Genomic DNA, 27459 nt, shown 5'->3' on the forward strand with positions numbered 1-27459 from the left:
TTGGACAATTAAAAAAATCATGCCTCAGATGTATTTTTGAATGAAGACATAGTGCATCATCTTGTGAAGACACTTTTAATTTCTTGCACCATTATTTCAGCTCACAGACTGAAATAAAAATCATTGTCAAATATACAAGGAAACATTATTTAGTATGTGTTAGTAAATGGAAATTAACATGAATTATTAAGCACAATAAAATCAAGCCAAGCATACCCAGAAGATTCACATAATTTTGTTGTGGAAAAAAAATGTAATGTAAAATTATACAGCACTCATGATTAATATGTGTCTGCAGTACAGAAACATTTTAGCTCTGTACAGAAACATTTTAGGAAATCACTCAGGTGAGTTTGATTACTAAATACTTAAGAGTGCAAATATTTGTTGCTCATTTATTGATGACAGTATGAGGAATCTGAGTTTACAGAACACAAGTTAGCAGTTCAGGTATACAGGACAATAAATTCAGCTAATCAACAGAAAAAAAAATATTAAACAATCTCAGACCTGAGATGGCCTGTTTGCATATTTAAGTAAAGGCTCGAATTGGTTTGACCTGAGATAGTTGGTGATAGCAGAATCAGAATCAGATTTAATACCACTGGCATTGACATGAAATTTGTTAACTTTATGGCAGTAGTACAATGAGATAGATGATAAATAAATATAGAGAAAAAAACTGAGTTACATTAAGTATATAAATGTCCATTAAATAGTTAAGTTGAAATAAGTTGTGCAAAAAAAAACAAAAATAAAAAAGTAGTGAGGTAGTGTTCATGGGTTCAATTTTCAGTTAGAAATCTAATGGCAGAAGAGAAGAATCATCATCATCATCATCATCATCAGGTGCCATGCCCAGTTTCAGCTTTGACTGCCATGGTCCACACACAGACTCCTGTTTCCGGTCAAGGGGATCAATTCATTGGTATTCATTTCCAGTTCTCTGGCTGCTGTCTCCATCATCATTTGTCTTTGCCTTCCTTTTGCTTTCTTCGTTTCAATCTTTCCCATAATTACCATGCATTCCAACTCCTCTTTCCTAATCACATGTCCAATGAAGTTACATTGCCTTTTCATGATCTCATGCATTATTTCTCTTTTTGTGCTTGCTCTGTTCATGACATCCTTGTCAGATATTCATTTCGTCCATATTCTTTGCATCCTCCTCAAAAACCACATCTCTGCTGCTTCAATTCGTTTCCTCATGTTACTAGATATTGTCCAACATTCTGATCCATATAACGTAACTGGATAAATGTAACATTTCAGTACTCTGGGCATGACAACCCGCCTCAGAATGGAAGAAGCTGTTCCTAAATAACTAAGTTATTACTAAGGTTGTGTATTGAGTCCCATGCTCTACTCCCTCTTCACTTACGACTGTGTACCTGCATTTAACACCAATACCATTGTCAAATTCACAGATGACACAACAGCGATCGGGTTGATCTCCAACAGAGACGAATCAGCGTACAGAGCGGAGGTACAGAACTTAGTGAGCTAGTGCTCAGAGAACAAACTGTCTCTTAATACAGCAAAGACTAAGGAGCTAATTATCAATTTTGGAAAGTCACAGGATGACGAGTACGCTCCAGTCTACATTAACAGAGACATAGTGGAGAGAGTGTCCAGTTTCAGGTTTCTGGGAATATATATCTCAGAAGACCTTACATGGTCCAGTAACACCACTACAATAGTTAAGAAAGCACTGCAATGTTTGTTTTTCCTCAGGGTGCTGAAGAAAGCTGGTCTATCTGAACAGATGCTGGTGACCTTTTACCCCTGCACCATAGAGAGCATCTTAACATACTGCATCTCTGTGTGGTATCTCAGTTGTACAGCAGCTGATAGGAAAGCACTTCTGCGGGTCACCTCTAGCGCACAGAAGATCATTGGGACACAGCTCCCAGCCCTGGAGGACACCTACAGCTCACGCTGCCTAAGGAAAGCTACAAGCATCTGTAAGGACAATACACACCCATGCAATATTCTGTTTGAACTTCTTCCATCTGGCAGACGTTATAAGATTTTCTATGCCCGCACCTCCAAACTGAAAAATAGCTTTTTCCCCAGAGCTATAATTGCTCTGAACCAATCGATCAAGCATCATCCATAAATGTGTTATATTGCTACTTTAATACTGGTTTTATGGCTGTCATGCATCTGAGTTGCACTTCTGTACTGCTGGACATTGCTTGTACTGGCTGGTTACTTGATTTTATTTACTGTTTATTTAGTTTATTTGTTGTTTTATAGCATTGAGTACGAGAGTTGCAAACTCATTTTCGCTGTATTGGTGCATAACAAATTGTACCATACAATGACAATAAAGATATTCCATTTCATTTCAGGTGTGTGCCTTTGAGCTTCTGTACTTCCTTCCCAACGGAAAGAATGAGAAGAGGGCATGTCCTAGGTGGTGGAGATCCTTAATGATGGATGCCACCTTCCTAAGATCTTGACAATGTCTTGGATACTATGGAGGTTAGTACTCATTATGGAGCTGACTAATTTTACAAGTTTCTGTAACTTATTTCGAGCTTGTGCAGTAGCCACACTCTGCCCCATCCCCCATCGCCCACACCAGACAATGATGCAGCCAGTCAGAATGCTCTCCACGGTACATTTGTAGAAGTTTTGAGTGTTTCAGTTGACAAACCAAATCTCCTCAAACTCCTAATGAAATATAGCCACTGTCTTGCCTTCTTTACAGCTGCATCAATATGTTGTGTACAGATTAGGTCCTCAAGGATACTGACATTCACAAACTTGTAATTGCTCACTCATTCCATTTCTGATCCCTCTATGAGTATGCAGCATGAGCTACATTTAGGGTTTGGGTTTACATAAAACATGAAACAATACTTGATTTCCAGAAGCGAGCAATATGATCCCACACATTTGAAGAAACCAGTATCTTAGAAGTCCACCAATCATTTACACCCCCCTGCTGCTCATTACCAATTACACTCTCCATTGCTTTCTAGTTATTCCATTGAATGTATGGATATTAATCAGTTTATAGTTATGAGCAGAGGAATGACAGATTGAGTTTAATCTGCCCAAGTATAAGGTGTTGTATTTTGGGAGGGCAAATGTAAGGGGAAAGCATACAGTTTATGGTAGGGCCCTTAACAACACTGAAGTACAGAGGGATTTTAGGGTCCAAGTGCATACCTCCATTAAAATGGCAATGCCAATAGATACTGTGGCAAAGAAGGCATACGGTATGTTTACATTCGTCACTAGGAGCACCGAATATAAGCACCAGGAAAGTTAAGTTGTAGTTGTATAAAACCTTGGTTAGGTGCAGTCCTGGTTGTCCCATTACAAAAAGGATGGGAAAGTTTTGGAGATGATTTAGAAGGGGTTTACCCAGATCCTGCCTGAACTACAGGCTATTAGTTATCTTCTTCTTCAGCTGTCCATCGATTTCGATGTTGACTGAAGCCTGGGCAAGGTTGTATGGAAGACCAGCAGTTGCCCATGCTGCAAGTCTCCCTTCTCCACGCCACCGACGTTGTCCAAGGGAAGGCCAGTAGGACCCATACAGCTTGGCACCGCTGTCATCACAGAGCAATGTGTGGTTAAGTGCCTTGCTCAAGGACATAACACGCTGCCTCATCTGAAGCTCAAACTAGCAACCTTCAGATCACTAGACCGACGCCTTAACCACTTGGCCACACTCCCACACTTATTAGCTATAAGAAGGGATTAGACAAACTAGAGATTGCTTTATCTGGAGCATTGTAGGCTGGGGGACGTCATGCTAGAGGTTATGAGCAGCATACATAGAACAGACAGCCAGATTCTTTTATCCAGAAAACAAATGTTGCATACTCCAGGTGACAGCTTTAAGGTAAGGGGGGAAGTTTAAAGGGTGGTTGGTGCCTGGAATGACTGTCAGGGTGGTAGTGGTAGCAGATATTATAGTGGTATTCGTATGCAGGGAATGGTGGGATTTGGCTCACATGCAGACAGAATGGATAAATTTAATTTGGCATCATGCTCAGCACGGACATTGTGGGCCAAAAGCCTATTTCTGTGTTGTGTTTTCCTGTTCTATGTTCTATTTATCTATCTCTGCAATCTCTGTTTTCCTCCACTGGTTTCTATTTCAATGCCTTTCCTTTTCTTCTTCATCTCTACTTCTCCCAACCACTTCCCACTAAAGAAACCAAGCTTATCGCTGGCACCAATATCATGAGGTCTGACATGAGGGAAGCTTACACAGAAACATAGAAAACCTACAGCACTATACAGGCCCTTCGACCCACAATGCTGCGCTGAATATTCACTTACTTTAGAAATTACCTAAGGTTACACATAGCCCTCTGTTTTTCTAAGCTCCATGTACCTATCTATAAGTCTCTTAAAACAGGGGTCCCCAACCTTTTTTGCACTGCGGACCGGTTTAATATTGACAATATTTTGCGGACCAGCCGACAATATACTTGCCAGGGGGTGGGAGGGGGGGGGGTAAGATTGCCAACAGAGAAGAGTAGCAGTCAAATACTATGACCATGAAGCCTTGCACGGGCACCTGTGTGCGCATGCGTGTACGTGCCAATTTTTTTTCTACAAATCGTTTTTGGCAATTCTGTTCGGTGGGGGGGTTAATCACGACCAGAATATAGGTGATACGTGGCTAATACACTCAATTTTGTTTCTAAAAGGGTTTATCTAACGAATTTAATATTAAACACACAGCGCATATTTTCCTCGCATGAATATAGTGATAAGTCAATTATCAGGGGAGGTCAGGGGAGCTTGAAGTGGTAGAGACAGGTTCGATATTATCATTTAAAGAAAAATTGGATAGGTATATGGACAGGAAAGGAATGGAGGGTTATGGGCTGAGTGCAGGTCAGTGGGACTAGGTGAGAGTAGGGTTTGGCACGGACTAGAAGGGGAGAGATGGCCTGTTTCCGTGCTGTAATTGTTATATGGTTATATAAGTCACTTATAAGTCAATAGCATCATAACATTTTAAGTAATGGTTGGATATTAAACACACAGCACATATTTTCCCTGTATGGACATATAAAATCATTGCAACACACCAATGTCGCTGAATCAGTGGGAGCCCTGGGCTTGTTTTCCTGCAACAACACAGTCCCATCGAGGGGTGATGGGAGACAGCGATACTCCAAGGGGGTTCCTTAAGTGCAGTCTATTCCACAATTTAGTTTTCGTTGCATTCATTGCAGAGATATGTTGGAAATGGAAGCAACGTTTCATTGCTTTCGTGGCTATCTCAGGATATTTAGCCTTGACTTTGATCCAAAATGCCGGCAGAGACGTTATGTCAAACATACTTTTCAGCCCACTGTCATTTGCAAGCTCGAGGAGTTGATCTCCTTCCTGCGCTGACACAGATGACACGTGCATAATGACCTCGCGTGTGTTCAGTCTCAACAGTGCGCGTGACAGGGAATGAGGAAAGATGCAGCTGACTCATATCACCAAATCATATCATTTCCTCACGGCCCGGTAGTGCATGCTTTGCGGCCTGGTACCAGTCCGCGGCCCGGTGGTTGGGGACCACTGTCTTAAAAGACGCTATCGTATCCGCCTCCACCACTGTTGCTGGCAGCCCATTCCATGCACTCACCACTCTGTGTAAAATACTTATCCCTGACATCTCCTCTGTACCTACTTCCAAGCACCTTAAAATTGTGCCCTCTCGTATTAGCCATTTTTAAGCCCTGGGAAAAAGCCCGACTATCCACACGATCAATGCCTCTCATTACCTTATACACCTCTATCAGGTCACCTCTGCCGCTCCAAGGAGAAAAGGCAGAGTTCACTCAACCTATTCTCATAAGGCATGCTCCCCAATCCAGGCGACATCTTTGTAAATCTCCTCTGCACCCTTTCTATAGTTTCCACATCCTTTCTGTAGTGACATGACCAGAACTGAGCACAGTACTCCAAGTGGGGTCTGACCAGGGTCCTATATAGCTGTAACATTACCTCTCAGCTCTTAAGTTCAATCCCATGGTTGATGAAGACCAATGCATCGTATGTCTTCTTAACCACAGAGTCAATCTGCGCAACAACTTTGAGTGTCCTATGGACTCAGACCCCAAGATCCTTCTGATCCTCCACACTGCCAAGAGTCTTACCATTAATACCATATTCTGCCATCATATTTGACCTACCAAAATGAACCACCTCACACTTATCTGGGTTGAACTCCATCTGCCACTTCTCAGCCCAGTTTTGTATGCTATCGATGTCCCACTGAAACCTCTGACAGCCCTCCACACTATCCACAGCACCCCCAACCCCCAACATTACCCTCACAATTCATGTGTGGTGATTTTGCTGGTGACTCCTCAAACTCAAAAAGAGCACAAGAAATCTTAGCATGTCTTCCCTCCCTACTATTGACTAAAACATTTAACTATTAACATGTTACATATCCTTATAATCATAAATTTCCCATCAAGTTGAAGGATTATTTGCTTTTACAGAGCAACAATGTAATATAAATAATTTGTAATTAAAAGAGAGTTATCAAAAAACTTTATTTTATACTAACTGTTTAATATAAACAAAAATGATATAGTTCTAAAGAAGGGTCTTTGACCTGGTACATTAGCTCTGCTTCTCTTCCAACAAATGCAGCCTGACTTGCTGAGCATTTACACACACACTTTAGGAACTCAATGGGTCAGGCACCATCTCTGGAAGAAAATGGACAGTTAATGTCATGGACCGAGATCCTTCACCAGGATTGACGCCAGACACTAGAATTTTCAGTTTGTATTTTAGATTTCTAGTATCTGCAATTTTATTTTGATCCTCTGCCTTGCCTTAGTTGGTTTCGGGGCACAGGCAACAAAAGTAGCATGCTTTACTTATAATCCCTTTGGCAGCCTTACAACTGCCTAGGGCTATTACAGTGTACCTGGTGTTCATACTGGCAAGCAATCTTATGTCAAGCATATTCTTTTGATATAAGATCAATAATAGATTCTTGTCAAAAGGCAATTTTTCACATGTTTTCACCTTGCCTTTCTCACAGGTAATAGTTACAGGAAGTACATTCATGAATTAGAACAAAAAAAGAGGAATTATTTTACTTTTTGAAAAAAAAAAATTCCTGTGCACAACAATTCTAAATCAATACAACATCCAAATATTTATCTGGAATCAGATGCTAGTACAGGAAAAGCCAAGCATCAAATTATTATCTCAAAAGGAAAGGGTGCAACAAGCAGTTGTCAGGTCGGTTCAGTCTGTTATGTTCCATTTGAAGTTTATCTAAAGAAAGGTTTTAAAATCTGTTCTATAAATTTTCTTCAAAGAATTGATAAAACAATGCACATAGATTTGGAGTCTGTGGAAAAAAAAAACATTTAATGATTTGAAATGCTTAAATATTACATCCATTAAGGCAATATCTTTATAATAGCTGATTGCAAGTTTCCAGAAAGACTGATTCACTCAACTATAGAATCTTGACTTCCATTCAAACTACGTAGAAAAAGCCAGTTATGCTTTTGTAACCTGGTGTAGACTGTGCTAACTTAGAAAAGGCACAGCTCTGTAATGAGCAATCCTCTAGTAAACCAAGTCAGAGCAAGGTCAACTGCCCAACATATTAACTCTAATAGGAAATTACAACAAATAGGGACAGTTTATGGCTGAAATCAGAGTCGGTGCACTGCTGAAAAGAAGATCCTGGAGCTGAACAGTCTTCAAACCACGTAGTGATGCCACCAGTCAGAAACCTCTCCATCAAAATTAAAATAGAAATTTGCTACAGACCTCGGTGATGTACCAAGTCTCTACAAACTTCTAACAAAGTACAGCTGCTGGCATGCCATCTTCATGATTTCATGAATGTGTTGGGCTCAGGATAGATCCTTTTAAATGCTGATATCCAGGTACATGAAGCCCTTCACCTTTCCACCATAGTTGCCATAACTACCATAAATGGCAGCACCTCACAAGTTTAGACACATATGCCACAAGAGTAAAATCTGAGAGAGGGTCTGGGGCAGGGATGATTATTTGAAGAATCTTACAGCTTAACATACCGCTGCACCAGGTCTTTCATGGACATTTTAAGAGTATAGCTTATTTTTTATCAATCATAATCTACCAGTATTCTACCTACATGTTTCTCCCTCAAGAGTTAGGGGACAGACAGGAGATTCTGTGGCTTTGAAAGAGAAGCTAGGATGGTGTGTTGCCTCCTAGGTGCTAGGGTCCAGGATGTCTCAGAATGGCTGCAGAAGATTCTAAAGGAGGAGCGTGAGTAGCCAGATGTCGTGGTGCACATTAGCAGCAAATGACTTAGGTAGAAAGGAGGAAGAGCTCCCTTCAGTGTTTTCCCCAGCTCCCTATACTCCTGCACAGTGAGTATAGGGAGCTGGGGAAAACACTGAAGAACAGGACCTCCAATGTAGCAATCTCTGGATTACAGCCAGTGCCACATGCTAGTCAAAGCAAGAATAAGATGATGGTATAGATGAATGAGTGGCTGAGGAAGTGGTGCAGGTCTGGATCATTGGGATCTCTTCTGAGGAAAGTATGATCTGTATAAAAAGGATGGGTTAAACCTGAATCTGAGGGGGCCCAATATCGTTGGAGCCAAGTTTGCTCGAGTTGTTGGGGAGTTGGCAGGGGGATGGGATCTGGAGTGATAGGTCTGAGTATGGGGCAGTGTGTAGTGAGACTGTGAAGAACGTCAGGCAGATGATAGGGCAAAATTGCAGTCAGTGGGGTAAGATTAAGTGCAACTTGGATGCAAATCGAAAAAGGTGACCAATACAGGACTGAAGGTATTATATTTGAATGCACGCAGTATACAGAATAAGGGAGCTGAACTTATAGCACAGTTAGAGACTAGCAGGTATAATGTTGTAGGCATCACTGAGATGTAGCTGAAAGAAGATCATAGTTGGGAGCTTAACAACCAAGAATATACCTTGTGTCAAAATGACAGGCAGGTCAGCACAGGCAATGGGGTGGCTCTGTTGGTAAAAAAAATGAAATCAAATCCTTAGAAAGAGGTGCCATAGGATCAGAAGATATAGAATCCTTGTGGGTAGAGTTCAGAAACTGCAAGGGCCCACTGAGGGAACGGGAATTTTGGATTGGGTGTTGTGCAATGAATCAGATTTGATTAGGAAGCTTAAGATAAAGGAAGCCTCAGAAGACTGTGATCTTAATATGATAGACTTCACCCTGCAGTTTGAGAGGGAGAAGATAAAATAAGACATATCATTATTACAGTGTGGGCACGTGGCCAAGTGGTTAAGGCATTGGACTAGCGACCTGAAGGTCGTGATTTCGAGCCCCAGCCCAGGGAACATGTTGTGTCCTTGAGCAAGGCACTTAATCACACAGTGCTCTGTGACAATACTGGTGCCAAGCTGTATGGGTCCTAATGCCCTTCCCTTGGACAACATTGGTGTCGTGGAGAGGGGAGACTTGCAGCATGGGCAACTGCTGGTCTTCCATACAACCTTGCCCAGGCCTGCGCCCTGGAAAGTGAAGACTTTCCAGGCGCAGATCCATGGTCTCGCAAGACTAACGGATCACTATTACAGTGGAGCAAAGGGAATTATAGAAGCATGGGAGGGGTTGATTGGAAGGGGGCACTACCAGGAATAAAGGCAGAACAGCAATGGCTGGAAATTCTGGGGACAAATCAGAAAGCACAGGATGGATACATCCTAAAGGGATGATGAGGCAACCGTGGGTGACAAAGAAAGTCAAAGACAGCATAAAAGCAAAAGAGAGGGCATATAATATAGCAAAAAAAATAGTGGGAACCAACAGAAGGCAAATAAAAAATAAAATAAGAGAAAAGATAAACATGAAGGTATGTCTGCTAAAAATATCAAAAGAGATACCAGAAGTTTTTTTTCTGATATATGAAGAGTAAAAGGGAGGAGAACATTGATATTGGACTACTCTAAAATTAAACTAGGGAGGTAGAAATGGGGTACAAACAAATGGCAGAAGAACTTAATAAGTATTTTCCCTCAGTCTTTACTGTGGAAGACACTAGCAATATGCCAGAAGTTCGAGGGTGTCAGGAGGTATAAGGGAGTGTAGTTGCTATTACTAAGCAGAAGCTGTTTGGGAAGCTGAAAGGTCTGAAGGTAGATACGTTACCTCGACTATATGGACTACGCCCCAGGGTTCTGAAGGAGGTAGCTGAAGAGATTGTGCAGGCATTAGAAATGATCTTTCAAGAATCACTGTATTCTGGAATAGTTCAGGAGGACTGGAAAATTGGAAATGTCACTCCACTCTTTAAGAAGGGAGGGAAGCAGAAGAAAGGAAATTATTGCCTGTTACCCTGACCTCAATGGTTGGGAAGAAGTTACAGACCATTATTAAGGATGAAGTTTCGGATAACTGGAGGCCCATGATAAACTGGGCCAAAGTCAGCATGGTTTCCTTAAGGGGAAATCTTGCCTGACAAATCCGTTGGAACTCTTTGAGGAAATAACAGGCAAGATAGACAAAGGAGAGTCAATGTATGTTGTTTACTTGGATTTTCAGAAGTCCCTTGATAAGGTGCAACACATGAGGCTCCTCAACAAGATAAGAGCACATGGAAAGATACTAGCATGGATAGAAGATTGTCTGACTGGCAGGAGGCAAAGAGTCAGAATAAAGGGGGCCTATTCTGGATAGTTACTGGGGTCAAGTGGTGTTCCACAGGAGCTGGTATTGGGAATGCACCTTTTTACATTATATGCCAACTATCTGGATAATGAGATTGCTGTTTTTTTTTGCTAAAATTGCAGATGATACAGAAGTTGGTGGAGGAGCAGGTAGTGATGAGGAAGAGGGAGTCTCCAGAAGGACTGGGACAGATTATGACAATGGGCAGATGGAATATAGTGTAGGGAAGTGTATGGTCATGCTCTTTGGCAGAAGGAATAAAGGAGTAGATTATTTTCTAATGGGGAGAAATTTCAAATATCTGAGGTGCAAAGGGACTTGGGAGTCCTTGTGCAGGATTCCCTAATGTTTAACCTGCAGGTTGAGTTGGTGGTAAGGAAGGCAAATACAATATTAGCATTCATTTCAAGGAAACTAAAATATAAGAGCAAGGATGTGATTCTGAAACTTTACAAGGCATTGGTCAGACTGCACTTGGAGTATTGTGAGCAGTTTTGGGTCCTTTTCTCTAAGAAAAGATCTGCTGGCATTGGAGAGAGTCCAGAGGAGGTTCATGAGAATGATTCCGGGAATGAAATGGTTAACATATGAGGAGCGTTTGATGGCCCTGTGCCTGGAGTTTAGAAGAATGAGGAGGGATATCACTGAAAGCTAGTGAATATTGTGCAGCCCCCCTGGCCACCCTCAGGGTCACTCGGCTCGCTGTCGTCTAGGGAAACAGCCTCGGCCCCGCCAAACTGGGTAATTCGTTTGTGTGGATGCTGTGTGAGGTACCCCACCCCGCCCAGATAACAGACATTACACAAGATGCAATTAAATGATTTACAGTTTATAGATATTACTGGAACTATATAATTAAAAGAGAATAAAATATAAAAGGAAAATAAAAGGCGCCACACTTATCAAAGTTCAATCTCTTCGTGCACAAAACCGTTGGAGCTCAAGGACCTTCTTCTTCACCCTGTGACCCCTCGGGCCACCTCGACCGGCCGCCTGGGACCAACAACGGTGGTCGACCAGACGCTCCACACGAGTCCGTCTCCGTCTCCTCGCCGAGCGTCCCGCTCGGGGTCCGACCCCGTTAGCGGACTCACAGCACCTGGTCCATCCTCTGTCTCGCTCTCCCGCCTTCTGCCCCAAAACCCCGCGCATACAGTATCTTCAAATACACCAAAACCATAACAACTATCCCAATTGGTTAGTAGCACCCTCTTATCACCCTCTAAACCACAATAAGCTGCTAGCGCAAACTTTCTCAGCGTTGAAGCACAACAAAGCCGCATTCCCCAGATTAACATAACAAAAACGCCATTTTAATTAGCCTCCGCAGTAACATAAAAATCGAAACCCCCTTACAATTGAAAGGATGCTGAATACTGTGGACATGGAGAGGAGGTTTCCTATAGTGGGTGAGTGTAGGACCAGAGGGCACAGCCCCAGAATATAGGGACGTCCATGTAGATCAGAGATGAAAAGGAACTTTTTTAGCCAGAGGATGGTGAATCTGTGGATTTAAATTCCACAGACAGCTGTGAAGGCCAGGTCATTGAGTATATTTAAAGCAAAGTTTAATAGGTCCTTGGTTAGTCAACATATCAAAGGTTATGGGGAGAAGGCAGGAGAAAGGGGTTGAAGGGGATACTAAATCAACAATGATGGGATGGCAGAGCAAGCTCGATGGGCCGAGTGATTTAATTATGCTCCTATGTCTTATAATCTTATGGGCTATATTCCCACCAATTTTTTCCCATAAATAAACTTCAGAATTTACAATTGCCAACCAACTTGTACAATTTTGTTTTGTAGGAAGAAACTGAAACATCCAGGAGAAACCAATGCAGTCACAGGCAGAATATGTAAACTCATAAATGCTGTAACTCATAAAACCTGAGGCCGGGACTGAATCTAAATTTAGCGGTTGTAAGCCACACCAGTGGGCCGCCCCTCCACCAATGTGGATATCAGTGATGCAGGAGATTTCTGCTTAGAATAATATTTTGTGTATGTTTTGCTGCCTAAGAGAAGATGGTGACGGAGCTTGCACATAGCAGGGGTTTGGCAGGTTTCCACTAAAGTCCGGTGTACTGTATTCAAACCTCCTATTATTGCAGTTGTGGGCACTGCAGCTCTCCAAGAGCCCACATCCCACCTCCCTTGCCCCACTACAATGTCATGGCTAGTAATGAACTCCTGACTGTTGGCGATCTCCAATACAAACATTCATATTCCAAAACCCATGAACCTTAAAAGCTAAGTTTCTTCAAGAAATAATTCCAAATGTTGGCAATTAAATAAATAAGTAAATGTTACTAGAAGTTTAACATAGGTTCTTATCATTTATTGCTTATAAAATACGGTAACACATCATACCGCAGATGCACAAAAACACAATGGATATAATCTGAATAAAGCTTCCTCCAAGAGATCCTTTAGCTGCATCTTAAGGACAGAGAGGCACCAGAAAAGTTGCAAAGGAGGTTTACAAGAAAGGCAATGATACTGGGAGATGGCCCCAGAAACATGAATAGTGGTCTCCTTCCTCTCAGATAGTTGGAAGGGTGATTAGGCTGGATCAGAGAGAGATTCAAGATTGTTTAATGTCATTTCCGGGACACAAGTGAAAGGAAAACAAAATAATTGTTACTCTGGATCTGATGCAGCACAAAAAAGCACAATATGATAAAGAACACAATAATAAAAAAGTACAATAAATATAAACGATAAGATAGCTTATATACATAGACTAAAAGACCACAAGGCATTGGAGCAGAATTAAGCCACTTGGCACATCAAGACTGCACTGCCATTTCATCCATTTCCCTCTGAACCCCATTATCCTGCCTTCTCCCGGTAACTTTTCACACCCTGACTTATTAAGATTAAATCCACCTTGCCCGTAACTCAATGACCTGGCCTCCGCAGCAACCTGTGGCAATGAATTCCACAGATTCACCACTCTCTGACTTTGGCCCATTTTATTATGTTTCTTCAAGTATCCTGAAACCGCATCCTTAATAATAGACTTCAACATCTTCCCAATCACTGAAGTCAGGCTAACTGGCTTATAATTCCTTTTCTTCTGCCTTTTTCTCTCCTCAAAGAGTGAAGTGACATTTGCAATTTTTAGTCCTCCAGAACAATGCCAGAAACTAGAGTTTCTTGAAAAATCATTACTAATGCCTCCACAATCTCTTCAGCTACCTTTTCAGAACCCTCAGGTGTCGTCCATCTGGTCCAGATGATTTATCTACCTTTTGACCTTTCAGATTCCCAAGCACTTTCTCCCTGGTAATAGAAACTGCACTCACTTCTGCCCCTTGACACTCTCAAACTTCTGGCATACTCCTAGTGTCTTCCACGGTGAACACTGATGCAAAATACTTAATCAGTTCATCTGCCATTTCCTTGCCCCCCATTAATACGTTTCCAGCATCATTTTCCAGTGATCCTCAATCTACTCTCACTTTTCTTTTACGCTTCATATGTCTGAAAAAATCTTTTGGTATCCTCTTTGATATTATTGACTACCTTACCATATTTTATCTTTTCACTCCTTATGGCTTTTGTTGCCTTCTGTTGGTTTTTAAAACTTCCCAGTCCTCTAACTTCTCACCAATTTTTGCTCTCTTATATGCCCTCTGTTCTGCTTTTTGTTGATTTTGACTTCCCTTGTCACTCGTGGTTGCCTCACCCTGCATTTAGAATACTTCTTTGGGATGTATATATCCTGCACTTTCTGAATTGATCCCAGAAACACCAGACACAGCTGTTTTGCTGTAAAAAATGTAGCAAATGTGGAGAAGAACACAATTCTGCTCATGCAGGGTGTCCTGTATATAAGAAAGCTGTGGATGTACAGCGTGCTTGGGTGTAAATGGGCATATCATATGCAGAGGCTGTGCAGAAAGTCCAGAAGACAGTGTCAATGGGACCAACTAATACCAGAGTACAAATAGATTAAAGACAGTGTGTGAAATGCCTGATTTAACAAAGGACTCGTTGATTCTTGATAAACTGAAGTTTCTCTCTTTCATGGCAGGTGTGGTAAATTTTACAGCACAAACTAAAAGTAGCAGAATAAAATTATGTTAAATGCTGCAGAAAAACATCTATAGATAAAAGACTTAACTCTTTAAGTTATTAGTGATGCCATACAAGGAGGAGTAGATAATGTTCAGACTTCAAAGGAGTGTTGGTAATAGTTTTTCTAATCTTACAATGGAATACCAGAATTTAAGAAATTTATTGAAGATTTGCCAAATAAACCTGATGTTATATGTGTACAAGAAACCTTGTATTGAGATTGAAATGTGTTAAGTTTGGAATTTGATATTCATAAGGCCCAAGTTAACAATGAATCAGTAGTAGAAGTTTTCTTTGATGTAGAGAAAGATTACAATATGTTATGGACACAAGGGTTGCTGCTTAAACTGAAAAAGATAGGAATAGGTGGTAGAATGTTCAATTGGATTCAAGATATTTTATCAAAATCAAATTAAACCACATATAGATACAGCTGAAAGAGTCACCGTTCCTCTGGGGCCGAGGTGCAAAGCATACAAAATAACAAGTAGACTTCAAAATAACAATATTCAAAATAGCAAGCAACAAGCATATTCACTCAAAAAAACAGATATATATAGTCCAAGATGCTGAGCGACAATGTCCAACAACTGATGGTACAATCTCCCGGTAGAGTGCAGACGCAAGCAATCTAACCCATCATTCCACAGCAGGGCTGCACCGATGGGAGAGGACAGGCCCCAGCCGAGCGCGGACACTATGCTGTAGTAATTCTGTGTCTCTCACCTGGTTTGCAGTAGCAGGCAAGCCCAAGGCTTGAGGCCTAGTCCTTGCTTCAATGAAGGTTACACAGCTCCCACGTCAACTGTCCCTCCAACAGACAAGGGTAACATGCCCACAGCAACTACCTTTATCCCTATCAAACACAGTCCTGCGATCATAAGTGAAATGTCCAAGAAAATCTCTCACAGTTACACTGTGCCAACTTTGATGCTTCTGAGTAGCAAGTAGCAACACGACCTGGAGCCAGGTCAGCTCCTCCAAATCCAAACTGGCTTCTCTGACATCACAGCAGGCTCCTCCGACATCGTGGCGGGCTCCTCCAATATCCCAACTGGCTCCTTTGACACCTTGGACGGTGACTTCCCCAACATCTCGGCTGGCTGCCGACACCGGTCCAGCTACTCTGATCGACAAGCAGCTCTCTGATGGAGTAGCCCCACAGTACCTCAAGTTCTTGGAGTATAACTGTCTTTGGATTGTAAAAAACAAATTTTACAAAGAAAAAATCACCTTTGGTTGGCCCCTGAGAGGCCGCTGTGTTTGCACATGCCACCAATCTTACTGGAAGATCCCGAAAGGAAGATACAAGTTAGGGTGGGAACAACATTGTCTAAGGTGTATGAGATAGAGAATGGGACGCCACAGGAGAGTGTGTGTAGCCCACTACTTTTTTACATTATGGTTAAAGATATTTTCTTCGACGCTGACTCAGACCTTACCAAATCATTATATTAGATTGGATTATTAGATTATGAAGACACGTAGTCCTCGTTTATTGTCATTTAGTAATGCATGCATTAAGAAATGATACAATGTTCCTCCAGAATGATATCACAGAAACACAAGACAGACCAAGACTAAAAAACTGACAAAAACCACATAATTATAACAAATAGTTACAACAGTGCAAAGCAATACCGTAATTTGATAAAGAACAGACCATGGGCACGGTAAAAAAAAGTCTCAAGTCCCGATAGCCCCATCATCTCACGCAGACGGTAGAAGGAAGAAAACTCTCCCTGCCATGAACCTCCAGCGCCGCAAACTTGCCGATACAGGACTCTGGAAGCACCCGACCATAGCCAACTCTTGAGTCAGTCGGAAAACTTCGAGCCTCTGACCAGCCCTCTGACCAACACTGAGCACCAAGCACCATCTCTGCCAAGCGCTTCGACCCCGGCCCCAGCCGCCAAGCAACAGGCAAGGCCGAGGATTCGGGGCCTTCTCTTCCGGAGATTCTCAATCGCACAGTAGCAGTGGCAGCGAAGCGGGCATTTCAGAAGTTTCTCCAGATGTTCCTCCATGCTTCTCACGTCTATCTCCATCAAATCAGGATTGTGCACGGCATCCTACTTAACAAATACAGATATCATTTACCAGAGCGCTGCGTCACACCGCCATCTTCTCCTCCCTATGTTGATGATAGTGCAGTATGGAAAAGAAACAGGAATATAAATTACAAACTAGAGAAAATCCGCAGATGCTGAAAATCCAAGCAACACACACAAAATGCTAGAGAAGCTCAGCAGGCCAGGCAGCATCTTTGGAAAAGAGTACAGTTGCCGTTTCAGGCCAAGACCCTTTAGCTGGACTGGAGAGAAAAAAAGGAATATAAATTATATCGTTAGAAAGATTCAGGCAGCTATTAATGAAGTAGAGGAATGGAAACGTTGGCGGGAGTTTAAATATTCTGTTGCAAGATCTTGTGATCTTACGGCCTTAAGTTATTTGTCTTTCTTTTAAAAGAAAAATTACACCCATAATTAATCTCAAGTTTAATGGTAAATCCATGAAAGAAGAGTTAGAGATAAAGCTTCTAGGTATGTGGATGGACATGGAAGGTGCATGTGATTAAAATTCTAGAGAAGTGTTTAAAGCCCTTCATGTGTTCAGGTGTTTTGTTGGGAGTGATTGGGGTGCAAGTAGGTGGTCAATTATAAAATGCATATTGCTTTAATCATATCTGTTTTTGATTAACGGATGTGTTGCCGATTGGTCAGTCTCACCAGCAATCTTAAAGCACCTCGATAAAGTTCAAGCTCAAACATTGCGCTTACATCGTGGTGCTATTAAATCATCCCCAATTTCAGCATTACTGATAGAAATAGGTCCCATTGACAGTAGTCAGCTGCAGATTTCAATGAACTAAGGATCAGGACTATAAACATGTATATTTTGTGTGATAGTATGTTTTACTGATATTCTGTTTGGGCTTATTATCTTGTAAATCCATGGACTGGGCCTCAAGCTGTGGCATCACACCAGATTGGTGAGGGACAGGGCCACTGCACTCCACCAGGGGCATTGTGGTTGTCTGAAGTTTTTGATGTGTATATTGTGTGGTTGTATCTTTTTTCTGATATTCTATATGGGCTTATAGTGTTGTATGTGAATGGACCGGGCCTCAAGCCACAGTGCCTAGGGTTGTTGGGGGGGCAGTCCAGGCTAGAGGAGCTGGGCTTTATTATAGTCAACTGTGGATTGATGGCACGAGTTTTTTAACTCTTTCATTGCATCGTTGTGAATTTTGTTTTGGTGTGTTGTTTGAGATTGTACGGTGTGAAGCATCTTTACATCTATGCAGAGTACAGTTTGCAATAGTTTATTGGGTTAATGTAAGAGGACATAAAGTCAGTCATCCAATATTGGCAACATTCAAAGACTGTTGGGAGCACTGCACTCATAAAGTCTTAAGTTTTGGATGGATGGGAAATGAATCAGCACAAAATCCTGTGTTGTTTAACGTGTAACATGGTCCCAGTGGACGCTTTTCTGTTGCGCATGCATGGTTTTTTCCCTTTGCCTGTGATTTACTTAAGCCTTCAAGTAAAGATCAAGATGAAGAATGATTGTGTATCACTGGCACAGAGAGTTTACCTATCTCCTTACCTGCCCATCACCTCCCTCTGGTGCTCCTTCCCCTTCCCTTTCTTCCATAGAATTCTGTCCTTTCCTGTCAGAATTCTCCCTCTCCAGCCCTTTATCTCTTTCATCAATCGACTTCCCAGATCTTTTACTTCAACCCCCTCTCACTGCTCCTGGTTCCACCTATCACCTACTACCTTGTACTTCTTCCTCCCCTCCCCCTACCTTCTTACTCTTACTTCTCATCTTTTTTTTCTCGAGTCCTCTTGAAGGGCCTCGGCCTGAAACATCGACTGTTTACTCTTTTCCATAGATTTCCAGCATCTGCAGGTTTTCTCTTATTTGTTGTAGTTTCACATCAAAAGTTTGTTAGGAATTCACTGCCATTATAATGTATATGAATGCGTATTTGATGTTCTGAAAAGCATTAGACTTTTTGGTTTTTTGGGGGGAGAAATCTAGTGGGTATACTTCTTGTCTCTTTGCTCCACACTCCAACTCAGTAGTGGCAGATAAACTAATTATGTTGGTCTGTCAACTGCCATTAAACCTTACAAGGAAAAGAAGAGGAGGTTATGGAGGAGACTCAACTGGACCATAACAACAAACATCAATCAAGTAGTCATATGGCCTGTTTCTGCATTGCATCTTTCAGGAGATTACTGAAAATAAGTGTTTCGTCCTGAATCAGGGGTATTGATGCCAGTGCTTTTGGCCAACATTGGTGCAGTCCTCGCCTTCTCTCGATCCTTCCTCTACCACCACCCTCTCCTCTCCTCACTCAAACCCCACTCTATTCTCCTTCCAGTCTCTCTTGTTATGACTTATTCTCTCCTCATCCTACTTTACACTCACTCTCTTAACTGCTTCTCAGATCAAATGGCAACAGGATTCAGAGACCTGGACATGTAGGGAAGGTCAGGTAAGAGAGGAACACTCCTGCCATTGAGGGATCAGGACAGAGAACTATTCCAGGTTTAATGTTGTATTGGAGGGAGGTTGTGCAGAGGGGAAGGAACCCTAACATAAGGGTTTTGGGAAAAGGCAAAGTGATGGAAGTAAGAGGGTGGTGTTCGTGGTGAAAGTAAGGTCCAAAATTTGAGGCATTGTGCTGGCCTGAAGGGATTTCCAGAAATCGGAATGAGACTTGTTTCCAAATGTTTTGTTTTTCTAGTAACATATCAGTTAACATGTTATATAAGTTCATTTGTGTTGATCACTCATGTTGATGTTGATTGACAGACATAAAATATTTGCATTAGAAAGCTTAGGTTTAATCACTGGGCAAGTCAAAGTGTTAGCAAACAAAGCGTTATTTGGCTACTCCTGAGCATGCACAGCCTTTTACATATTAATCTGTTAGCTCCAACCCACTAGCACTACACAGGTGAACTCCTTAAGGCTGATTTATACTTGTGTGTACTAGCTTACGCCGTAGCCTACGCAAGTGGGCTACGCCATTGTGAGCATTTATACTTGTGCGTTGGTGTGTCTGCGTCGCTCTGCAATTCACTGCCAAAACGCTAGTTGGTGGAGGGGTTTCTATGCCACTGTGTTGAGTTTCATCGTGTTGAAACTCAACACGAAGAAACTCAAACTTCAAACAATGGCGACTGAAACTGAAGGAGGGTGAATTTTCTGTGTTTGTCCGGCCACTGAGAGACATGGACGAGGAAATGCATTTCAAATACTTTCGGATGTCGGCAGGTAGATTTGATGATTTGGTTCATTGTCTCCAACCATTTATTTCGCATCAGTGTATGCACAGTATACTCAGAGAATAGCAATCACCATTCGAGTTTTAGCTTCAGGTGGAAGTCAACAGGCTGTAGCAGCTAGCTACAAACTGGCATCAAGCACAGGGTCCTCCATAATTTCAGAGGTCTGTAAAGCTTTATGGAAAGCATTGCAGCCAGAGTTCCTTCCCTGCCCTCCAAACGCCCAATGGGAAGCTATTGCAGTGCAGGAGGAAATGCAATGCTACCAAGCAGACCAATCACAGTGGTTGTGGTCTGCGTCGCCGCAAAGCGTAGTTACATTTTGGGAGAGGTGCGCGTCAGGCTACGGCATAGGGTACAGAGTAGGGTATGGCGTAGGGTAGCGGCTACGCCATACCTATGGCGTCGATTTGACATACAAGTATAAATTGGCCTTTAGTCTATCAGCACCATTCCTCAACGTTTGGCAGGGAAATTTGCCTATCTGGGCTTCATTAGGTTAGTCCAGGTGCAAGTATAGTGGGCCTGTTCAAGTGAAAGAATAAGGGTAAATTATCATTTTTAATTGGTTTAACCCGATGAAGTATTTTAAATTGTTTTTAAGTGTGTGAATATTTGTATTTGTAAGAGTGAGTGGATGTTTATTAGTTTTATAAATTAATATTAATAATTTAATGAATCTTGTTTTAAGGTCCAAGTGGTTTTGAATGTAGCATTGAGGCAGAAGGCAGGACCCTATATTTCATATGGCTGATCTTCTGGTGTTCTGCTAATAGGTCCAGGACCTCAAATCTTCCAGTTCCTGATGAAAGGTTTCAGCCTGAAATGTCGACTTTATTCTTTTCCAGAGAAGCTGCCTAGCCTTCTGAGTTCCTCCAGCATTTTGTGTGTGTTGCCTGAAATCTGATCTGTTTCTCTCTCCCTCGTTGCAGTCCGTCTTGCAGAGAAGATTCAGTACTTCTCGATTTGTCTTCAGATTTGCAGTCTCCACTGGACCCAACCTTAAGTGCCAAGATTGAGCTTTTATGTCTGAACAGAATGAATAGTCCTGTGGTTCAGGTTGAATTGGGATAGTTTCATTTAAATACATGCACTAATTGCCACTGCCTGATTTCATTTGAAATACTGATATTTATAAAAAAAAATTAGGAGGGAAAAAAAGCTCAAATTGGCTTTGAGCAACAGGCTGCCTGCCCACACTCTCTCTCTCTCACTAGATTGGAATTGTCCTTTGCAACCCAACCAGATTTATACGTAGATTAAGACACACTGCCTCCAGCATGTTGATCTACTAGGCCAAGGATGGTCCTGGATATTGAAGCCAGTGCAGTCAGAGTAGGGGAGATGGATGTAGCTGGCCACCTACTTTGAGCAATGAAAAAGCAGCTCAGTATTCTGGAACAGCTGTGGTCTCTGTTGATTGCCAATGGAAAGGGAAATTGGATGAAAAGTATTGTGGGTAGCCAACCAGCAACTGCCAGAATTTTACACAGTGATGAAAGTTAACATTGCTGTTTGGGTTGAAAATGTAGCTCATTTGATGCGGCCTTATGTAAGAAATGCAAAAAGAAATGCCATAGGGAAATGTCATATGGATATAAATAAAGACAGCATATTCAATCTTGTCATTCAGATGGTTGTCACTTTTCCATCACTGTCCTAGTTGATAAAGATGAATGAGTCTTTACAAGTAAGAAAAACGCCACTGCAGATGAGATCAGTCTTGAAACCGAATTCAAAACCTGGCAGTACCTTACATGTTGATTATGACATATTTCATCACATTTTCTTATGAATTGGCAATATGTGAAGAGGTCTATGAGCTCAGTAAGCAAATACTCTGGCAGTGTTTAGTCAGGTCTCATGAGTAGGTTCTTGGCAGTGTGTGAAGCTGCAAATATCTGTAAAATATCACATTTACCTCATTTAAATGTAGCTACTTTAAATAAAAAATACATTTATTTTGGTAAAAAATCTCAACTATGCTTGTTAATTAAAGATAGATCAATAAATGGTGGCAGCAACTGCATGAGATTGTGTAAAGTGCTTCTCAAATTATATTGGTGTGTATTTCTGAGTTGGTTGTATTGCTTAAGGGTTATTTGAAAACTACAGGGATGATAGAGACAAGAAGTGCTTTTTCTCCAGAACAAGCCCTTGAAATATTCAACAGGATGAGTCCACTACAATAGAAGGTATTTAAGTTAGTTTGATAGGAATATACTGTAGTAATTATGCCGCAGCAAAAGACAAAATGAGACCAGGTAGCAGCAGTACATACTATTCAAGAGATAGAAGAAATTCAAAATTTATTCCACAGCCAGGACTGAAGAGGAGTATAAATATTGTACCCATTTTGCAGAAATATTTTCAATCCTGCACAAAATATTGAGAAAAATATTATTTTTGGAAGGTATAATTTCACAAGCAAAGACAGGTTATTGGAGAATGATACAATCAATAGAGAACAGCTCTCCAAACCCACCAAAATATTATCAGTTCCATACTGGTAGAAATGTTTAAAGATGGATTTGTGTATATAATTGCAAACTTGAGGGTGTAATAAGAAGTCTTTTGAGAAATTTAATTGACCTAGGAGAAAATAAGTGATGTTTGGCATGCATAAGAAGCATAGAAGTTTGATTACTAAGCTAACAGGAAACAATAAGAGTTCAGTATATAAAGGTAAAGAAGTCATCAGAATTTGACAGGAAAATAACTTCAAGTAGGGATACAAAACTCAAACAGCACAGAAATGCTAGAACTCTAAGAGGAAATATGAGTATCACAGGAGACAAGTGTGTCCTGCCTTTGATATTTCGGACAATCAAATTGCAAAGAAATGCTATGGAGAAAAAAAATCAAGTAGATATGAACAAGCAACCAGAACAGTTGATAAAGAACCAGGATCAATAGTTTTTGTTGCAATGAGGTCAGTCCTTATGGTTTGAATGATGAAATTTGTTACACTTAGAATCAAACAACTACCTGAGCTTTCAAATAGATATAGGAGTAACTTAATTTCATTTCACTTAAATAAGAATATAACTGTAAACTTGCCTAACCACTTACTATAATTGTGTGATCATATCAGATAGTGGAGTTCATCTTTAAGTTCTAAAAATAGATTTTATTGTTAGTTCAACTTAGTGATTATATAAGTTAGTCATAGACCCATAGAGTTATGCAGTAAAAAAATAGACACTTCATAGCCCATCATTATGAGATTAGAGATTATCTTTACTGTCACATGTACATTGAAACATACAGTGAAATGTGTCTGTACTGATCCCACTTCCCTGCATTAATTTCATGTTCCTCAATCTCATGCTCATTCAAGTATCTGCCAAGATGCCTCTTCATTATTGTTAATATTCCTTCCTCCATCATCTCCAGTGGCAGATCATTCCAGATATCAACTGCTTTTTGTGTGAAAAATTAACCCCTTAGATTTTTATTACATCTCCTCCCTCTCAACTTCAACTTATGCTCTCTAGTTTCAGCTACACTTATATTGAAAATCAAAAGTGGAATCTATCCAATTCAATTTAATTTTAATTCAATTCAAGATTAATTGTCATTTGCAGAATCTGTGGAGCTTATTCAATGGGCCAAATGGCCTAATTCTGCTCCTATATCTTATAGTTATTCAATAAGAATATTCATGAATACAGCCAAAAGAGTCTGCTTTACTCCAGAGCCAAGGTGCCAACAGTTACCCACAGCACAAAGCACATAAAGCACATATAAGATAGAAAGATAAAGCCACTCAATGAGAGTCCAAACTCAAACCACTCAATGCTGCAAAAGTCTACAGGCGACCACAACAGAGCTTGTCTTCTGCCGATTGAACTGTGGGCAGCACCGACTCCAGCTTGGACGCTGCGCCACACCACCACCAGTGAAGCACACCAGCTCTGACACCTGTCTCCAACAGCTGTATACGAGTGACTCTGCAGCTTGAGGCCTAGTCCTTGCACATACAAGACAGCAAGCACTTATAGGATATCAGTAAAATACAACCACGCAAATTATATACATAGTTCAGACCGAGTCCATTGTCAAATGAACACTGGGGTGGGGGTGGAGGGTATAGCACTGATCTGTTTATCGTACAATTTTATATACCACTTTTGCCACCTTTCTACTTCTTTCACTTGAAGGAGAAGAAACCTAGCCTGTCCAATCCCTCTTAATAACCCATACTCTCCAATCCAGGCAATTTCCCAGAAGGACTGTACATTTTTGCACAGCACGACTCTCAGGCCTGTTTAGCATAGTATGCTTGTACATGAATATTATCAAATACAATAATTAAGAAGCAATGGATAGAACACCATCCACTGGAGTCACAATATTTGAATTAAATAACTAAGCTATTAACAACAGATTGTCTGATGCCAATATACAGTTTTATGTTACATGACGATATTTAACAACTTAAACCTGAATTAAAATCAGACGCGGTGTATAATGCACCTTGTAAGGTGCAAGTAGCTCTAAGGGATGAACTGTACGGTCTGCTGTTAAAAGACATCATTATGCACTGTCTACGTGATGAATAACAGGTTCAAAATGAGTGTTGACATCCAAGTTGAGATGACAGTTGACAACCTTGTGTACACTTAGCCAAAACTAAGCCAGTTTTGGAAATGCCTACATTGATGTGATGGGAACTCCATATGTATTGGAACTTGTTCAACATCAAAATAAATTTCTCCTTTAATCAGAAACACTGAAGTAAAGGTTTAAGATGGAAAAATACAAAGTAGATCTGGAAAATATGCCAAGAAGTGGCACTGAAAAAAATATTAAATAACAGACACTAGCACATCAATTCTTAGATATCATTTTGATAAGGAAGACATATGTTTACAATCTGATGAATCTCAGTATGGACTTGGAGCAATAATGATGCAGAACAGACAACTAATTACCTAGGCAACAAGGACATCAACAGAAGCAGAGATGAAATATGCAGAAGTCAAGAAGGAACTCTTGCCACTTTTGTCTGAGGTCAGCTTGAACAGAACATTTTCAGATGAGACAGTAAATGTTGAAACAAATAATCAAATGTTAGAGACATTTATTCTCAAAACACTAAATAATGTACTCAAGAGATTACAGAGGATGCTGTTGATATTACAGGTTTTCTCTGAAGGTACTATACACAAATGGGATACACTGAGCAAAGCATACATGACAAAGGTTAATACCCAACGTTTTGTACAAAGTCTGAAAGAAATTGATCACTGTGGAAGTCTTTCACGTGCATCCAGAGTATGGCTCAATCATACAGCTGCAGATGATTAACATCAGGAGCAAATGTGGGTTGTTATTAAACCAGTAAGGGCTAGGGTCAAGTTAATATCGCTCTTTTGTCTTTGAACTTATTATGACACAAATTCTAATATTCAGAGCAACACTTCATAGTACCAATTGTATTGTATTAAGAGTTAATGGCAGTTGCTCATTCAGTATTTATCGGCTTAAAAATTGTATTTCTAAAGTATTATATTTTCCTATTGGCTAAAGTTGGCATTTAAGCTTGAATACTATTTTTCAAAATGCATTATTTGCTTTGCACAATGACATTTGCCAAGTAGCCTCCATTTCAACACAATACTGTGAAGAGACTTAGCAAATACTGGGATTGACTTTTGCAAGTTACATTGTCTTACTCTACCTGTTTGGAATTATTACACTAACTTTATTGAAGTGTCTGGACTTTTCAAAGAACTTCAAATACTGTTTGCTAGATTTAAAATACAAGGGGTGATTGATAAGTTCGTGGCCTAAAGTAGGAGGAGTCAATTTTAGAAAACCTAGCACATTTAGTTTTTGCTACATTTACACACTTAGTCCAGCGGTCATAGAGCATATGGATCTCTTCTTTGTAGAAGTCGGTGTCTTGGACCTCCAGAAATGGTCCACGGCAGGGGTGATTGATACATTCGTGGCCTAAGGTAGAAGGAGATGAGTTATTAACTTCAAACTTTCTGCATTTTCACTCAAGGAGTTGAACTGCACATCATGTAACGAGAGCTGTATAACTCATCTCCTTCTACCTTAGGCCACAAACTTATCAATCACCCCTGTTGTGGACCACCTGGAGGTCCAAGACGCTCTTGTTCAACTCTTTGAGTGATAATGCAGAAAGTCTGAAGTTAATAACTCACCTCCTTCTACCTTAGGTCACAAACTTATCAATCACCCCTGCTGTGGACCACTTCCACAAAGAAGGGAACCATATGCTCCATGACTGCCGGACTAAGTGTGTACACATAGGAGGGGACAATGTTGAAAAATAAATGTGCTAGGTTTTCTAAAATTGACTCCTTTTACCTTAGGGTACAAACTTATCAATCACACCTCATACTAGGCATCCCAGTTATTGATAATAAATCACAATTTATATATGTACAGAATAATTAGCAGTGTCTGCTCAGAGATAAAGTTTTATGAACATGTGATATCTTCATCTTTATATACACAATCAAGTAATAAAGCTGAGGATGCTATCAAAGCTGTAAGAGACTATTTATAGAATGTGACAAGTGCAGTGAATCTTAATTGTTAGCTTAGTTAAACATGCACCATATGCTAAATCAAAGGACTAGGAACAAGTCTTGCAGATAGTGGATAGTGGGTGCAAGACAGACTTTCTGATGCAGGTACATTACTACGTACTCAACATTTTACTGAGGAACAGACATTGACACTGAAACAATCGATAGGGGTAAGCAATATTCTGAAGTGCAGTAACTTATTGATTCTTTCAACTGTACAAAATCTCCAAAGCAAGTACAACAACTACAGCAACTGCTGTGGATTCAGTGAATGCTAGTTTTCGACTGAAGAAGTGGAAGCATCTGCTTTTATAATGCCTATTATGATTGGGTGTTTGTTTCAGTTTTTCAGAAAAATATAGGGATATGGTCACAGTGGTCAGTGCAGCCACAAAACTAGATTTGTTTATTTATCTGTCCTGATGAAGGTTTCAGCTTGAAACATCAACTGTAAATTCCTCTCCATAGATGCTGCCTGACTTGCTGAGTTCCTCCAGCATTTTACAATTTGGATTTCCAGCATCTGCAAGATCCCATGTGTTTTCTTAATATATTTTTTTCCTAAGAGATTTTGAGTGTGTCTCCATGTGTGAAGTACAAAATATAACCTCTGTTAAAACTCCGAACCCCCACCTGAGTTTAATATAGTACTTCAACTAACTTTAGATAAAAGTCAATATCTTTTTGTAACAAATCTTGAGTATGCACATACTTAAAAGGGAATTAATTAAAATAGCCAATTGATAATACGAGTGATCACTAGGCATAATTGTCATAATCTACATGAAGTCTTCATGTCGTATATAAATTACTACATATTTCAAAACTATAGCAAGGCA

At 40.6% G+C, this 27459-nt stretch overlaps 1 protein-coding gene across 12 annotated transcripts in view; it reads right to left on the reverse strand.

Moving 5' to 3' along the window:
* Positions 1-27459, reverse strand: part of LOC140195234 (uncharacterized) — a 665367-nt gene that overhangs the window by 212695 nt on the left and 425213 nt on the right. The window lies entirely within an intron of this gene.

Source organism: Mobula birostris, chromosome 1 (genome assembly GCF_030028105.1).
Source record: "Mobula birostris isolate sMobBir1 chromosome 1, sMobBir1.hap1, whole genome shotgun sequence".
In the NCBI taxonomy this organism is placed as follows: domain Eukaryota; kingdom Metazoa; phylum Chordata; class Chondrichthyes; order Myliobatiformes; family Myliobatidae; genus Mobula; species Mobula birostris.